This window comes from Elgaria multicarinata, chromosome 4 (genome assembly GCF_023053635.1).
Source record: "Elgaria multicarinata webbii isolate HBS135686 ecotype San Diego chromosome 4, rElgMul1.1.pri, whole genome shotgun sequence".
Taxonomy (NCBI): Eukaryota; Metazoa; Chordata; class Lepidosauria; order Squamata; family Anguidae; genus Elgaria; species Elgaria multicarinata.
In genome coordinates, this window is record NC_086174.1 from 82,343,028 (window position 1) to 82,357,773 (window position 14,746).

A 14,746-nucleotide genomic window follows, 5' to 3' on the forward strand; every position below is an offset into this window, starting at 1 on the left:
AGCCAGACGCCTCTCCTAAAAGAAGGAACGCACACACACAACACAAAGGTTAATAGGTAGGGCAGCCTGAAGTATATCAAAGATTCCTCAATGACAAGATTGGGAATGGTGAACCAGTTTCCCTAAAAGCCAACTTGCTCCCCATCTCTCACCTTCTGCTATTTTTAGAGATGCCACCAAATGGCATAATTGCTCAGCTTGTTGGTTGACACTCGTGCGTTTCTAATGCTCACCTTTGTAGCAAGCCTGGATAAGTGTCTTACGAATTCATTATTAATTTTGGAATTGTGCGCTTTGGAGCATTTGCAGCCTGCATCTAAACGATGCCGTTTCCACACATGCACCGAGTTGGTTGGTTTAACCCTTTAGCATTTCTTTTCTTGTTTGGTAAGTACTATTTATTATTTTTCTTTATTTATTTCTTACCCACTTTTCCCTCTGGATTAAGGCAGGGTACAAAACAAATGCAAAACACCATAAAATACATTTAATTGATCAAAACATATAAAACTAATACATTATTAAAAAGTAGCACATTATTTAATAATAAATTACAGTAAACTATTAATAAATTATTAACAACATTATTTAATAACAATAAGGACTTTAGTGGGTGCAGGTGGGTGGCCCCGAAGTCTGCCTATGAGAGGGAGAGTAGAGAGGGAATCCGAGGAGGAGGAGGCCTCTGCGGTGCGGCTGCCTGGTGTGGAGGAGTGCAGGGCTTTGGTAGATGTAGTTTGTCGCTTACTTGGACATTAACTAAACTTTCCAGAACAAAATATGTTCCTGGGAGGGGCTGCAGCAAAGGGGCAATGATAATAAACTCATGGAGGATGCAGCAGCAGTTGAGGCGAGCTGGCAAATCACCTTCCCCATTTCCTTTCCAATCAACAAATGAGTCGGACTTGATTATCAGGCAGGCCGCATGAAAACAACAAATCAGGAAGGCGCCAACTTTATATTCCTTCCGGTGCTTCCTGAAAGCATTCTTGTTCCAGGAAGCCTTCCCTTAATGACCAGCTGCAGTTTTATTTGCACTTTGTTTCTTTTAAAAATGTATTTTAATGTGTTTTTATTCAGTTTTTATTTCTCCGCTCTGAAATTCTTGAATGTGGGGGGGGGGGAGGCAGTATATAAATACAATAAATAAATAAATAATGTGGCAATGCATGACATCATGATGCATTATGTTATTCCAAACTACAGCTCCCAAGATGCAGTTTGATACTGCACATATACACTCATATAGACAGAATGAGATCTCGAATTAAAGGAGAGCTCTCGTCTGTGATCATAGAATCATAGAATAGTAGAGTTGGAAGGGGCCTATAAGGCCATCGAGTCCAACCCCCCACTCAGTGCAGGAATCCACCCTAAAGCATCCCTGACAGATGGTTGTCCAGCTGCCTCTTGAAGGCCTCTAGTGTGGGAGAGCCCACACCCTCCCTAGGTAGCTGGTTCCATTGTCGTACTGCTCTGACACAGGTGAATTCAGTACTTTCCAAGTAAATTACAAATTCACTTGGATTATAGTCACCCATCATTAGCTTTTATGTGTTAACTATTTCCTGAGATACATTCTCAGTTTGTGTGGAGCAACGGTGAGGTCTACCAGGGCTGGCCAGAATCACATGGACTAAGGTTGTGATCTAGAGCATTCCTTGGCAACATGCAGATGTGCTAGAAAGTTCTTGAGAAGACAAGTTCATATGGAAAGGGTTCCATGATTGCAGGACATTTGGAAACTACTAAATTAATTCTACTTCCATATTTTTTTAGGGATTCAAAAATCAAAGATCTATCTGGTCCAATTAATTAGGCTTCCTTGTTCTGTAAACTAACAACTTCAACTTTTAACATGGGAGTTGTTTTATCATCTTTCTGAAACCTGGATAGACTTTCTGGTGCATTTACAGATGTAAACTTGACATAAACATTATCCACTGCGTTTTCCATTACCGAGTGCTCTCAATTCATCAAGCAAGCCAGCTCGTCTCATCACTGCTGGAACCTTCTTCCACCCCATCTTGTGACTTGCAATAAGAAAAAAGATTAAAATCAAGTCATTGCATGATGCCTCTAGAAAATGCATAGTTCCCTCTCTTTCCGATGTTTGGAGCTGAGGGCTCATGTAGCCAAACCAGCCCATGCAAAAGGGGGTTGGAACAGAAAACCAGACTTGGTGGGAAGGGCAATGGAATGGTGTATCAGGAAGGAGCACACAGGTGTTTTGTACCAGGGTAGCCCTGCATCTTCTTTGACATGGGACAGTCAAAGGGCTGACAGAGGAGTGACTTCTATGTGAAGGTGTCCTCTATTTGAAGGTCTATCCAGTCCAAGTCCAGTTTAAAGGTAATAATGTAATACCCATTGCCCATCAACAATTAGCAACTGGACAACAGACTGAACAGGTAGTCATGCCTCCCTCAGATTCTTCTGAGGATGAAGGAGAATGGCAGGTTGCAGACCCAGGTGAAGAGCCTGGCACAGAAGCAGCTTGAGTGTCCTCACTACCTTATAAGGATCAATGCCCTGCTGCAGCCCTTCTGCTGGATTCAGAGGACGAAGTTCCGCTGATCCTTGCAGAGCAAAGGAGGCTTCATGTAAAAGAACAAAGAGTCTGTCTGTCTGTTTAAACCGGAAAGTGTCTGCCTATTTAAGATGGAAAGCCTCCCAGAAGACAGCGGACTAATTGCCAGCAGCTGCTCCGAGATGCTGAACTTAAAAGCAGCCAGAATGCACAGGACAATCACTGAAGATACAACATCGTATCTATATGTTGGATCTCATCAGCCTGGCCCTAGACCCTGAGCCTTGCACTCTTATGCCTTGGATTCCTTGGATTTTGGACTCTGGGTTGGAAAAGGACTCTTCTCTGCCTCACTGAATTAACTTTGTTGAAGCTGTAAACTTCCCAGCCCTGCATCCAGCCTCACCTCACCCTTCTTCCTTCCTCAGCCTTGATGGAGTTATTACCCAGCTTAACTGCAAGGGATTTATTGCAGCCATCACATTTCAGCTTCGGTCAGCCGGCAGGTGGCTACTAGGAGGAGCACCTTCTCTGCTGTGGCACCACGGCTGTGGAATGAGCTCCCTAAGGAGGTTCGCCTGGCACCTACACTATATTCTTTTAGATGCCAGGTGAAGACCTTTTTATTCTCTCAGTATTTTAACAGTCTATAAATTAATTTCAACTTTGCTGTTTTAAATTTGTATTTTAAATTTGTATTTCTGCACTGCTGCTGATTTTATCCTGGTTGCGCTTTTATATTGTATTTTATATCATGGTTTTATACTGTTGTTTTATACTTTGAATGGTTTTAATTTTTGTGAACCACCCAGAAAGCTTCGGCTATTGGGCAGTATAGAAATGCAATAAATAAATAAATAAAGCCTAACAACAGGTCACCTGGACAGTCTTCTCTACTATAGTGAGATGGGCTGTATTTCTATTTAAATTATAATTTCCCCCATAAATTTGCATCTATACATATGAATTAGCACTTGCAAATGCTTTGCAAATCACTGTCCTCTTTTTTTGATGATGCATTTCCTCCATTTTGGTGATTCATAAGGGGGGGGGTCTGCATTCCCCGCTGCAACATTTCATTGTAGTTCTCACACTTATAGAAAGCAAGTCAACGCAACAGGCATGATGCTGAGCAGCTTGTCTGCCTGGCTGGATCAGGAGCCCAGCTGAGCTTTCTGCATTTGTTTTGGCACAGCAGATGCCAATCCGCTTTGCCTTGCACCAAAACCACAACACGCTGCTGCAGGCCAAGATTCTAAACAGAAAGCCTAACTCTGTGTGCATATAAAAGAGCTTGTCTGGACTGCAGCCATCATTAAGTACTCATGGATTAATTTCCTAACTGATAACAATTTACAGCAATCAAGGAAGGAAACTTGCTCATGGGAAGTGGGGGAGCAAGATGGGGAGTCATTGTGGTGGGCAACATGTTGAAATGAGTAGCTGAAGTTCTGGTGCCGCTCTTTTTCAGGCAAGGATCTCATGCTTGCGATTACAAATTTAAAACAAATAATAATTGTAGCATAAATGCACCTCGAAGTCATTTCATGACTGCACTGGGATATTTTCTAGTTCTAATTCTAAAGTGTCTGGGGCCGTTAGTATTCTTTCCTGATCTAACTGATCAGATTGGATTTCTGTGTATTTAAGTCTTGTTAAACCTTTGGCTCCGGTTATTGCCCAACAGTACACCATTTGCTTTATTTCGTTGTATTTATTGTTCTTGCAAGCCGCTTTATTTTTTAATAGAAAAGGCCATTCCACTAGCCCTGCTGAAAGCTATGAGGGTTTTCCTCTTACCTCCCCATCTCCTTTTCCTTCTGTGTTATGCCTTTTTAGATTATAAGCCAGTGGACAGGGGGTCTCTTGTTTTTACTGATTGTACATAAACCACTGAGGAGCAAGCTATAAATTACCTATTTAATTAATTAAATATAAATTAATTACCTATTTAATTACCTATTTAATTAAGTAAATATAAAAACACGCATACCATTTTCCCACCTGCAATAGCTTCTGGTGGACTGAAATGCATGAGGTAGCCTGAAGCCCTTTTCTGGCATTGGGAGGGAGCAGGATCATGACTTCAGCATAACATACATGATTATGTATGGGGGATTTCCCCTGCAAAAATGAGTCTCCATGAGGGCCTGTCCGTCAGATCCATGTTTGCCCTGTGTCAGCACCAAAAAGCACTGCATCAGTGTTTTTCATGGTTCAGTCCATGTAGGCAGATGTGCTCTGAGACTGTATGGAAGGTTGGAGGATTTACCCTGCAAAAATTATAAGGATCCACAAAGATCTGTGCCTCGGATCCATGTTTTTCAGCTGTGACAGAGCCACAAGTAGCGGATCCATGATTTTCATGGTTCAGTCCATGGAGGCAGATGTGCTTTGTGATTGGATAATGGATTGGAGGGGTTTTTTCCTGTAAAAATCATGAGTATCCACACCTTGGGCTATAGCATCACCCATGATTACCGGATCTGTGATTTTCATGGTTCAGGTCCTGGAGGCAGATATGATCTGTGATTTGCTCATGGAATTGGGGGAGTTCCCTTTAAAAATGATATAAAATCATGAGGATCCATGTCTTTGCACTGTGTCAGTGCCTACAAATAGCAGATCTGTGATTTTTATGGTTTAGTCTGTGGAGCCAAATGTGCCCTATGATTTGATTTTAAAGAATGGATAACCAGGTGAAGGTGTAGGAGATGTGCAGGAGGTTGACAACATCATCTAAAGGACCTGCAAACTTCCATGAGTGGCCAGTCACGAGTGTGCCATATATCGCTGGTGTAGAGCCATTGTCATTTTCTCACAGTATTCTTGCTAGGATTTATCTCCAATCCCCTGATTTCCTTTCATGCTATCCCCCTGCTGATAAAATGTAGCTCATGCCTTCCATGTATACCCTTGGTGGGGTGGAGATCTTCTTCTCTCTCCACCCACCAAGCAGAGTGCTTGCTCAACCGGTTGCTTTATTCCAGTAGCTACTTTCTGACTGTTTCCTCTTTCCCCCATATCTTACCGCTAGTATGTGCTTATTTTAAATTTTGTGTATTTTTAATAATTATGACAGCCTAGTTGATTACCATGCCGACATCCCATTGAAATCAGCAGGACTTCCATTCTTCATTGTTCAGAACTCACACTGATTTCAATTTACATAAGCTTTGCTCATTTTCTCCGGACTGCACCCTATACATTCCACACTTTTAATTATCTCAAAGTGAATAAGCCACACACTTTGTTCTGGCATTCCCTAAGTGTACTTCAAATTGCAAAGCTTTTCATCCTGGGTCAGATACTGGCATGAGGCTTCTCATTTACATAATTAATTCTTAAACTGTAACCTGAAGTTTCTTTTAAAATGTTCATCAAGTGAAAAGTTATAAAAACGGATTGTCCCTGTCTCTTCTCTTTAGAACATGCTACCAGCAAATTCCTGTCTAAGCATTTTATTTCCTCTTTCCTAATTGAAAATGGGATTCACTATTCCAATCACTTCCAAGGTTGCATTTATGTAACCTTTCCCATTCTTGGTAAAATGGAGATCGCATGGATTAGTATATGAATCTCATGCACTTTGAATCACTTAAAAGTTGGGTGATATATAAGAAGCACCATAAACATATATACTATGGCTGCTATAATTTATTCTATATGATTGTCACAGACTAATAATGATCAGGAGGCTTTTGAACCAGATGCATATGTGATGGTGAAAACATGTTACATCAGTGTTCCAGAATTCCCTCTCTCTTTGGAGAATAATTCAAGATCAGGAGTGCGTAGCCTTTTTGGCCCTGAGCACCACATTGGGCAGTGCCAATGCCAGGGGGTTGCACACGCACACACACACTACTGGGGATCCCCTTGCTTTTGCTATCAAGTGAATCCTTAAGAGACTGGAGATAAAGAAGGGATCCTATTGCTACCGCTGGAAACCGCAATATGGATTGCTGGGAGGGGCTGTCTGATGGACTGCAAGAAATTTTGCAACCTGGTTCAAGGTGCTGGTTTTGGCCTACAAGACCTTAAATGACTCACAACGATGAAACTCCTTTAAAAAAAAAAAGACACTCCGAAACATTCAAAAGCAAGAATAGGCAACCAGGTGCTCCCCAGTACAAGTTCACCGCCAGCATGGCCAATGGTCAGGGAGGAGTCCAGTTTGCCTACCTCTGCTCAAAATAGTTAAACACATTTCAATTTGGACCAGATTTGGAAGAGCCAAGGATAAGGGAGGGCATTTAAAGGCCTTAAATATGATTACATCTACAGCAATGTAAAATTGCCCTCCTGGTTTGTGGATTTCAAAACTGAATGACTTGAATCAGTACCTCAAATCCCACTGATTTAACGTTCAGCCTACAAATATTTGTTTTTCTTATGTTTAAGGTGAAGTTTAACCTAAGCACTTCAAATTGTTTTATAATAAGGTCGCTAATGTTTTAAACTTTGGCATTATTTGCATAGCGTGACCCTATGCATGTTTCATCAGAAGTAAATCTCATGAGTTCAATACAACGTACTTCCTCGTTACAGCCTCATTAGTGTGTTAACCCTACTTGCAACTACTGTATGTGAAAGTCTACTGATCTCTGTCAGGTGATGGGAGTATTTAACCTTTGTAGTCTTCAATCAAATGCCTGGGCTCATGACATACCATCTTCTTGCTTAGCAGCATTCTTGTGGGCCACCTTGTTATTAGTGGAAAAGGGGACAAAAGCACCAATGACAATAGAAGAAAAAGGGAGATGTGTACTCTGGTGCTAAGTAAGGTTTAAAATATTTAATAATGATTTCTTCAATAAAAAATATGTAAATTCAAATAAGACAACGAAAACCCTGTCTTTTATTAATTCAAAGAACAAGAAAGTAGTACACATCAGTGATTTCTTAAATTGCCAAACAACAGGGGTTATATATGCCATCTCCTGTCCTTGCAACAAGCTCTACATAGGGGAAACTTCTAGACCTTTAAAAGCATGGATCTCTGAACATTTATACAATCTTAGACAGCTTAAACCTGGGGCCCCTCTGGTTGCACATTTTGTAGAAAAAGATCATGAACCAGGGTCCATTACTTTCTGGGCAATAGAAAAAGTGCCAAGAGGAGAACCCCTTCTCAGTAGAACGGAAATTCACTGGATCTTAACTTTGAAATTGTTAATTCCAGGAGGATTGAACGAACCACTTGACTGGCATGTACCCAGCTGAATTGACAACTGCATGCTGCATCATTAGGACAAGTAACAACAACAGAGCAAGAGATTGATTGTGTCTGTAATTTTCATTGTTCCAAATGCATTAGGACAAAATTTATGGTATAACTGGATGTATATCTGTCGAAAGTTTAATTTAGAACGTAATTAAGGAGTATTGAGATCACAGGGGCTTAACATGAGTGATAACAGGATCACTACCCTATTTGACATTCTGGTCAGTCAGCCCACGCCCTTATCTGAGATAAGTAGTAGCCGTTTATCCTTGAGTTACATAGTTAGTATCTTTTATAGTTTAAAAACAGTCCTTTTGAGGATAATACAGCAAAAGAGATTCTACATTTTTTGGATAAACGAATTTTGACGACGATACAGGTCAGTCTTTTTTATGTTTGTGTCTGTGGGAGAGCAGAGAACTAGGAGAAACTGGCAGCTAAGAACTATTTATTAAGGGAAGCTTTTTCGTTTGGCGAGTAGATAACCTATGGGCTGGGGAGTTATGGTTATACGTAAGCTTACACAGCACATTAAAAATATTGGCGTTATAGTATAGTATCTCAAAGGATTCCTTGGCAGTGGAATCCTTTGAGAAAGATAGGTCGATTAAAAACTGATCGCTGAAAGGCGTTTGCTTGTATGAGTGTTGTTTTTTGTTTGTATTGTATATTGAAGATAATATGTAAAAAGTATGTCTATTTTTAAAGAGATGTTTTCTGATAGATTGTATGATTTGTTTGCAGCTCCTGATGAAGGACCTAAGGGCCCAAAACGTCGAGCTAGTGTACCCATCAATCTGTCTTATTTGAATTTACATATTATTTTTTATTGAAGAAATCATTATTAAATATTTTAAACCTTACTTAGCACCAGAGTACACATCTCCCTTTTTCTTCTACCACCTTAGTTATTACCCAAGTGATTGCAGAGGATTCTGCATCCACGGACTTTGCCACATGATACAGGGCATGGTTACAAACCTTAGTGTCCCAGAGCAGGATTAGATGTCCTGTTTATCCCAGTAGTATACCTAATGATTGCAAAGCTCTTTCCTATTGAGCTATAGAAATTGGTTTTATACCATGAGCACACAGCATGTACATTTATTCTGTGTTGCATGCGGCTACTATTATTACAGAACTGTAGAGCCAATCTGTTAGTTCCTGCAAGTGTGTACTTACTACCTGGCTTGATTTCTCCCCAGTTGATTGCCCAATACCAATTTCTCAGCAATTGATTACCCAGCGAGTTGCAAACCATTGTGTGCAAAGTGGCATGGTGCAAACTCTCTGCCTTTTGTGCTTGTACAGTGATGGATAATTCACACATGCAAGTTTCCACAGTATATTGCAGCCATCCAGTTATGAAATTGCACGATTGAGCCAACCCACAGAAGAGAATCTATTGGTCATTGGTGTTTGGCAGACTAACTTATGCCTACAACCTGCATATGTATTCAGCCTCTTCTTAATGACGAAGATTCAACAATATAGGGTAATACAACCAAACTACACTGTGCCACACTAATTCTCCCCTCCTTATATTTCGGGGGGGTCCCCCCACACACCATATATTTTGCTTTTCTTTTTTCCTACAAAAAAGTAGAACTATTAAGTTAATTTTGGAACTCAAGGAAACAGAATAGAGCTTGTAATCAATATGAACAAGCCATTTACCCTCCAAAATAAACCATGAATGACAAATTGAAATCAACCTTTGTCACAGCAGAACAGCTGCTCTGCTAACAGGTGACATCTGTGTGTTCTACAAACAACACTTCAATCGATATTTAGAGCCTTGCTTTCTCATGTGACAGGCCCAAAGGCTGTGCTTGTGAGAAAAGCAAGTGGAAGAAGAAAGGATAATGGGCTTGATTTCCAACATTAGTTGGAATTAAACTGAGATTTTCTGAAATTAAAAGTAGGAAAGAACTTTATAGCCTGGGCTGTGAAACCTAAGCCACATTTTGGGCAAAGTCTACCTGGGCTTTCTTTACACAATCATTGTACTCATATGATTGAGCTTGTGCAACTATCTTAAAGTGACTAGGCTCTGAAGCATGCTTTCATAAATAAATGAAAACTTACTTCCACCTTCTACATAAACATAGGGCCTTGCTAGACCTACCGCCGAAAACGGCGATGAGGAGGGAACAGGCCGCGCTAGAAGTAGCACAGCCTGTAGGCCCTGTCTACACCTGAGGCGCGACGGGGCTGAGGGAAGCCCCGTTGTGTCCGCCATTTTCTTTTCACTTAAAGTGGCCGCGTGCGCAGGAGCCCACCAATGACCAGGGTAAGGATTGTTGCAGGACATGGCAACAACAGGAACCGCTGGCTGGGGACATTGGCGGCAGCAGGACACAGCAGGTGGGGACAGGGGGGTGGCGGGGCATGGATGTGGGGATGGAGGGATAGGAGGCCAAGGGAGGTGGTGGAGGGTAATCGGGGGAAGGGGAGCGGGAGCGCTGCGGCCCGTCCGCCACTTTTCCCGGCTACTCATGCGTAAGTGCAGTAGCCGGGAAAAGCGGCAGAACGGTCCACACGCCCACGGTCCCGGCCTCAGCCCGACCTGAGGCCGGGACCATGGGAAGAACTGCGCTACAAGCGGTTCCGGTTAGCGCAGTGCCAGGGCGGCTTGAACCCTGGATGAGGCCGGGATCCTCTGTGTGTCATTTGGACGCACAGGGATGAGCATGGGCCTTGCACCACGCTAACCTCTGGTCTAGCAAGGCCCATAGTTAGGGTCAGGGTGTCAACTCTTCTCTTAGGAGATAACCTTGTCTTTAATGCTTCCATTTTCCCCATGCAGACATGTTTTCCATATGATAACCACAATAGTGCTGAGCCAATATGGAATGGGGGACACAGGACCTTCCACAAAATATTTTGCACCTGCAAAATGCACCATGCCTTTGGGGTGGTTGTTTTACCCCTTTTCAAAAGAGTGAGACACTGTTTACACGGGCAATTATGAGCGGGCGAGAAAATGAATCCCTGTTGGCTTGGTAATCAGTAAGGTTACCTGGGCATTAGGAATGTATTCCCTCTTTTCAGCCCCCATGCAGAGTAAGGACAGCTGAAGGTCTTCCTTTGCCCGCAATGGTCATATAAACACATTTGATAGGTTTTGTGGCATCATAATATTATTGTGTTCACTATATGATTGCTGGTTGGCTGGGATCTTGTAGTGAAGAAATGCTTTTATTGGCCCACACATCTGGAACCGTTGGAATGCAGCCTACACAGTTTATCCTCAACAGGCTTGATGTCAAGAGAGCATGGGCAATCAACTACCCAAGGCCCAGAGGCTCAGGAGGGGCCATCCCTTTCCCTGAGCCAGCTGTAGCTGTTGCTCACCATCATCATCATCATCTTCCTCCTCCCACCCACCCAGCCAACCCAACAGGCCAAACGAAATGCCATGTCCAACTTTGCAGGCCCCTGTGGGGCCCTATTTTAAAAGAAATAAGTCCTTATGTTTTAAGTACCAGTGGAGTACTTTGGCAACAGGTAGGGAGCTTCAGCAGCTGTTGGCAGTGGGAGGACAGCAGGGGCTCAATGGAACTACTATGGCAAGGGTCAACCAGAGTCTGGCACCAGGCCTGATCCTCACTACAACTCTATGAGGTAGGTTAGGCTGAGAGTGTGTGTAACTGGCCCAGGGTCACCTTGTGAGCATAATGACCTAGTATGGATTTGAAGCTGCAGCTCCAGGTTTTAGCCTGCCATTCTAACCACTACACCACAGTGCCTCATCTTACACATGTAGGGGCTGTGTAGATGGGCTGTGTAGATGGCCATGGCCAGCAGTGCACTAGCTCCACATGTAGGGCCAGGTCAGATCTTTCAAGTATCATCTAAATAGACCAGTTGCTTTTCAAAAAACTACAGAGGGGTTGGGGTGGGGTGGAATTAACCACAAATCTCAAACTTTAACGAGAATTCCGAATGCACGGGTTCCATGAACATTTTTAAAGAGAAGGTTGTTCTTAGGGAGACTGACCCAGGTTGGAGAACAGGGGTGTTATTAGACCCATGTACAGGTTCAAGGGCACATTTGTTCAAAAGGCAATGATGTCACAACTCCAGGTACATAACAGCTGTCACAGAACAGGGCACACACAGAGAATACAGGTTGTAAGGCTTCAATGGTGCTGCTGCCTCCACACTACGTATCACATAACTGTTGTGGAGCATGAGAGTCTGATATACTGTGGTGTCAGAGTGTTACACCCCCTCCTGCTACTAACTTCCTGAGAGGAGAATTTCTACAACCAACACCTCTGATTACCACTACTTATAATCTTGCTACTATTTATCAGATAGATTTATTTCATTGAGTAATTCCTCTAGAAATGCCCAAAGAAGAAAAGGCATGATTGGGGCTATTCATGATTGCAGCTAGTCTTTTTGCACCACTGTTACTTGGTTGTAAATATGTTTTGTCTTTCCCTGGGGAGTCTCCTGCCTCACTGCTCAGAGAAGAAAACAATGACAAGAAGACCTGTCTTTGAGAAATTGACAGAATGATGGCCTGCAACGCACATCAAGCCAGCATAGCCAAGGATGATATGAGTTGTAGGCCAAAATATTACGAGGGCCACAAGTTGTCCAGCCCTGCTGTAAACTATGAGGTAAGCAGCAATCTGGTCACCGGTAGCAGAGGTTGCCTCAGCATCACTTCCAACAATACCTGTTTGTTTCCTTTCTTTTCTTACCCTGATTAGGGAAAACAATAGATTGATTTATTACAAGGTGAACAAGGCAGAACCTGAGACAGATACATAGATAGGAATACAGATATGAAGCTGAAAATGAGGCAAAAGAACAGAAGCTTATTTCATGGGGGAAGAAAACTTCCAGGAAATGGGAGGGCAGATTTAAGTATAGCATAGTACTAGCTCCGTCTCTTTCCTGAAGCTAGACACAACACTGCCCCCCTCACACCTGCATTGTGGAGGATGCAAAATGGGGGCTGGTAACAAAGAAAGAAGCTGGGTTACAACCCCTGCCAATGGTGAGCCCTACCTGGAGAAATTCAGTGAAATTGTTCCTCCAATTTCTCCGATCACAAATAGGGTAGGGAATTTCAAGAGGCCATTGGCACACAGTTCTGTTGTTGTTGTTATTCCTTCTTCCTGTGTTGTGGCTATTCCCTAGAAGTTTTCTTCCTTTTTTAGTTTGAAATGCAATGTAAACTCTGCTTTCCCTATATAAATTCAGTTTCACTTTTTAATTATTATCCTGCACCTTTGGGCCCGTTAACACTCTGTTCACTCACAGCTGCTCTGGATAATATGCTACTAAAAATGTAGCTGCTCCTAAGTATTACAGTTCTTGGATTTATTAGCTCCCCTTCAACATAAATCCCCCAGCGTAGTATGCACATAAAATGGGCGAAGCAAATTAAAAACAAAAAAATATAGAATGGCAACATCAGTGCAGCAGCCATTGTGTGGCGCAGCGTCTAATTGTGTCTGTGCAGCAGATGAAAGGAACAAACCAGAGACATCAACTTAAATGGCTTATTAAATTGGCTATTAAATTAGCCACAACTTTATTGATTTTGAATAGGATTGGAGGAGGCATGAGGACATGGATCCTGCCATTGGGCAGCCCGACCGCTGTCCGGTTTCCATTCCTGGCCCACCTGCCAGGAGTACTAGTGGTGGGTGGAAGGGGCAGAGGCCCACCATGGCGCAGGCTGCTAACGTGAAGCCCCTTTCCCTCCACCCTGGGTGTGGCACCCTTGCAGCCACTGTGCTGGCCTGGTCTTGGTGCCACACCCACCCTGATCCCGTAAGGAGATCCCACTGTGGGGGAGCAGGAAGCCCAATCCTGCTCTCCCTCCCAAACTGATCCAGCCCAATGCCTATCACGCCACAAGAGGTGGAGGTGACTTACCTTTTCCCCTGCCTCGCCGCCATCCTATTCCTTATTAGCTCCCCATCAACATAAATCCCCCAGCGTAGTATGCACATAAAATGGGCGAAGCAAATTAAAAACAAAAAATATACAATGACAACATCAGTGAGAACAATAGAAGCAGCAGCCATTACCAGACAATAAAATCCAGCAGAAGCCATAAAAACTCAGCTAAAACCAGCTACTACACAATATGATGGAATATCTGAGCAACTTTTTGGTTTTAAGTCAACACGTGGGCTAAAAGGGCATCAAAGTTGGTGCCAGGCAAGCTTCTCTGGGGAGGGCATTCTAAATTCAGGGCACCGTGACCAAGGAGAGATTTTCTAATCACTAGTGGCACCCAGGATCTCTGTGGGTGCCACTAATTTTGGCTTCTTCTTTTAGTTTTCCTAATACTGAACACCTTCTACCAGAAGGGGAATGGTGGGTGTGGAGAGCAAAAGCTAAGAAAGGCAGAACTGGGCCCTGAGCAGGCACTAGAGCTGCAGAGTGACCACTTGGCAGGGGAATCTGGTGGCTCCTATTTCTGTGGGGCAGTATATCTGCTCTGAGTTTCAGTCAGAACCACTCAGATCTCTAAAGGAGCTCTCCAAGGCAATGAATCCGATCCCCCCAAATGGCTCCTTTCGAGTTCTGACTGAATCCCAGAGCAGATTTACTACCCCACTGAAATAGGAGCCACCAGACTCCGCTGCCATTTGGTGAGCAATCTGACATGGATGGGAGTGGATTGCCAAGTGGGCTCCATGGCATGGCCCTGTGGGCACTGCAGCGCCTGTGGGCACCACACTGGGGACCCTAGACCTAGGAACAGAGTCCATAGAAAGCTGAGCTTCCGTTTTTCTTCTCTTTAAACAAGCATACTTGCTTACATTAGCCAGTAGGGTTCCTAGCAAAAGACTGAGGCCAGCTGGTTTTCATGCTCTGAAGGATAAGTATAGATTCAGCCCTTTGGTTCAGTGTGATGCCATTCTTCCCTATGAGGCTGCTGTTCAGTATCTGGAAAACAAAAAGAGGAAGTCAAAATTAGTGGCACCCACAGAGAGGCTGGATGCAAAATT

The 14,746-nt window shown here is 43.1% G+C and overlaps 1 long non-coding RNA gene across 1 annotated transcript in view; it reads right to left on the reverse strand.

Annotated features, from left to right (window-relative positions):
• LOC134397752 (uncharacterized) overlaps window positions 1-14,746 on the reverse strand; it is a 74,076-nt gene that overhangs the window by 10,177 nt on the left and 49,153 nt on the right. The window contains exons 2-3 of the long non-coding RNA XR_010025381.1: window positions 14,558-14,684; window positions 1,960-2,033 (exon numbers count right to left, since the gene is read on the reverse strand). This is a non-coding gene — a long non-coding RNA (uncharacterized LOC134397752). The remainder of the gene's footprint in view (window positions 1-1,959; window positions 2,034-14,557; window positions 14,685-14,746) is intronic.